We start from the raw sequence: 3,365 nt of genomic DNA, 5'->3' as shown, positions 1-3,365 counted from the left end.
GTTTTTGCGTTGAAAACATAACCTTTTTGTCAGTAGTTTGTTGGTATCATAGTCGATGCTACATGTCCTTCGGATCGTATAGCACTCATGATATATATGTTCTTGATCAGAACACTAGAAACTTGAGAAATGTCATGAATAATTACGAGCGAGCGAGCCGAAATGTTTGCGTTTTCCGTCAAAACATACAATTCTTCTCAATAGCTTGTTGGTAATGATTACATATTAGTTGATGATACATGTCCTTCTGCTCGTAAGTCTCGTGATATGGCCTTGATCAAGAGACTAGAAACTTAAGGGCCCGAATTCACAAAGGTGGTTTCTGCAGAAACCATGGTTTCAACCGTGGGTTTTGCTGATTTTGCGATTCACAAAGGTGGTTTCAAATGAAACCATGGTTTCAACAGTGGGTTTTCGGCATGATTTTGAGTCAACTGTTTTAGGTGGTTTCAAACCGTGGGTTTTAGGAAAACCATGGTTTTTAGGCAGATTGACCAATCACAGAACAGTATTTCGGTACATTGCTGAGCTAGCTGAGCAAGTGCATAGACGACGAGAAATAGCTTTGCACGAAATGAAGAGGAGCAAAGCGTTTAATATCGGTATTTGCCGAGCTGTGAGAACATCGTAAGTAATTTACCATTTTATAGCGACGATGAATGTTTTTTCTACGTCTGCATGTATTTGTTTGTGAAGAAATACTTAAATGCATGCAGAGTTAAGAGCGGAACGGTGGACTTGGGATGGGAAAAGCATTATCGCACGTAAGTTATTTTTTAGTCCCACGCGTGTAGTTTTGTGTCCTGTCAAAAGATAACGAAGAGCTGACCCACCGGCACTGACTCGCTCAGCTCAGGAGAATTATGATATCTTGCTGCATAGCGATAAAATGACAAAGCCGCCCAAGTAGTCAGACTTTCAACCACAATTGTGCAAAATTAAAAAAAAAATTATGGCCAAATCGTGGTTTAGGAAACCACTCATAGATTTGTGTACGCGCATTTGTGTACAAAGTGAATGGAGGTGGAAATAGGGAACCGTGCGTGCGACTGAATAAAGCGCTGCTGTATGAAGTGAACGGTGGTTACCTATATCACGATAATGCCAAATTCGGCCAAATCGTGGTTTAGGAAACCACTCATAGATTTGTGTACGCGCATTTGTGTACAAAGTGAATGGAGGTGGAAATAGGGAACCGTGCGTGCGACTGAATAAAGCGCTGCTGTATGAAGTGAACGGTGGTTACCTATATCACGATAATGCCAAATTCTTAATTTTTACATTAGCTTAACTTGATATTAATTTTTAGTATCTCGGCTAGTCTGATTAAACTAACTGCATGCACAAAATTGCAGACATCCCCGTTTGTAACTAAACAGCATAAAAAATATTGGGTCAATTTTTAGTGAATGGGAAAACACTTCCTGTGTCTACCTTAGATCCTGTCACCAAGTAGTCTAGTGATCACAAAAAATATTTTTCGAAATTCACATATTCAGATCCAACTTGAGAGATGTAGAAGATCTACTTCTAGCCTCGCGCCCCTCTGCTCGAGGACTCTGAATCTGATATTTTTTATAATTTTTTTTCATCGTGAAGCCGTAGCCCAAGTTAGACACGCTAGTCTAGGCCCTGGCCTTCGTGTAGGCCCTAGCCCTAGGCCAGGGCTGTGTCAGTGTGTGTCGAAGTTGGTAAACAATGTTAATGATGGAATCCCCTTCAATATCCACATCACTGCCAATTTGTTAAATACACTGAATTTAATTTTTATACCTTTTTTACACCTTATATAATAAAAGGAATAGATATTCTATAGGGCCTAAATAATCAGATTGATCTGGTGGCCATTGCAAAATCTTCCCATCCCTTGCTGCGCACTGCGTAATAAAATAGGCTTGACTGGCTTTGTTTACATGATGTAGCTACAATACGATGAGCTACATTATGAAGCACCGTAGAACAATTAATTGAATGGATTATTTTAACAAATCACCCCAAATGATAAGAATTTACATTTTGGTTAGAAATCTGGTAGGTTTGAAGAGATGTTGAATTATGTTTCATGTCCATTAGATTTAAAAGTAATTTAATGTAGATCTACCTGTACTTTGTTTATTTCCGCAGTAAATTTTTGAATGGATGAAAACATCTTACAACATGCACAGGCTGTCCTGAGAGACTATTAAATGAGGATTGTTAGAGAGGTATGTTCATATTTTTTGTTGTTTCTATGTGGACTATTGTCTATTTTCTAAATTTTCCCTTTGTCACCGTCTAAAAAAAATTTTATCTTAAAATTTGTTGTCGTAATAAAGAACCATTTATTTTGATCAATTTCAATCTTGGTTGATGTCCACATCTGACAGTGACTGAATTGATCTAAATTCCGTGTCACATGGTCATAGAGTATAATACCTAAATGTCAAATATGTGTAGATCCAATTGATCAATTTAAATTTAACTTAATGAGAATGGCGATCTGATTAGGTTTTGGGCAAAAGTCAACTGACCAAATATGCAGATTTAAAAGGTAGGCCTATTAATTTCAACAGTACACAGTAAAGGTAGTTAAGAATACAGTTTTTTTTTTCAATGTTTAAATATTTTCTTTTGCTTCTCACTCTAACTCAATAGGAATATGCCAACAAGAACTGCAATGAGGAGTCGTTGACAGGAGGAAACTTTTTAAAAGAGAACACACACTACCTCATCAACATGCTTGAAGATGATCTGAGCCTGAACCCTGAAGAGGGACAAAGGGCCTCGTGATAGACTACCTTTCTCTCTGCAAGTATTGACAATTCTGCTTTTGCATGCTGTAAGTATTTTTTTGATAAGAAAGTTATATGACAATAACATCTCAAGACAAGCCTAGTGTATGCAAATATTAGTGATATTCTTGTAAGGAAGACTCAATGTAAAAAGTGATAATAAATATTGGCAACTGCCTGTTTTTAATTTACAATGAACTGAGCATATGATAATATAATCAGAAATGTAAATTAGAACTAATGTTTTGTCATCCATTGTGGACAGATTCTTCCAAATCCCTAATTTACATTAAAGAAAAAGAAAGGTTGCATCATTATCTTGGTTATTTGAAAAAAGTATTGCATCAGCTATGCTCATTGTATGTTTGTCACACAAATGTGTATGGGATATGGATAGGTTTAGCCTTTAGACCAGTAAAGTAATTTTTAAAGGATTCCATATGAGAACCAGTCTTTTTTTCAAATCTTACAATGTAAAGACAATAAGAATAGCTACATTTTGTTTTCTCTTTGTCATCTTAAAAAATAAAAACACAGTAAGATGCAACTTCTGGCAATATATCTTCATTTACAGGATAATTTCAGGGAATACAT

At 36.3% G+C, this 3,365-nt stretch overlaps 1 long non-coding RNA gene across 1 annotated transcript; it reads left to right on the top strand.

Annotated features, from left to right (window-relative positions):
* The first annotated feature begins 331 nt into the window (after positions 1–331).
* Positions 332–2,728, top strand: LOC121425356. Its single transcript, XR_005971489.1, has 3 exons — positions 332–627; positions 2,125–2,204; positions 2,635–2,728. It is a non-coding gene; the product is annotated as an uncharacterized LOC121425356 (long non-coding RNA).
* The last annotated feature ends 637 nt before the right edge of the window (positions 2,729–3,365 follow it).

Source organism: Lytechinus variegatus, chromosome 12 (assembly GCF_018143015.1).
Source record: "Lytechinus variegatus isolate NC3 chromosome 12, Lvar_3.0, whole genome shotgun sequence".
NCBI lineage: Eukaryota > Metazoa > Echinodermata > Echinoidea > Temnopleuroida > Toxopneustidae > Lytechinus > Lytechinus variegatus.
The sequence above is the reverse complement of the archived record's forward strand: the minus strand, read 5'-3'. Positions and strand labels throughout refer to the sequence as shown.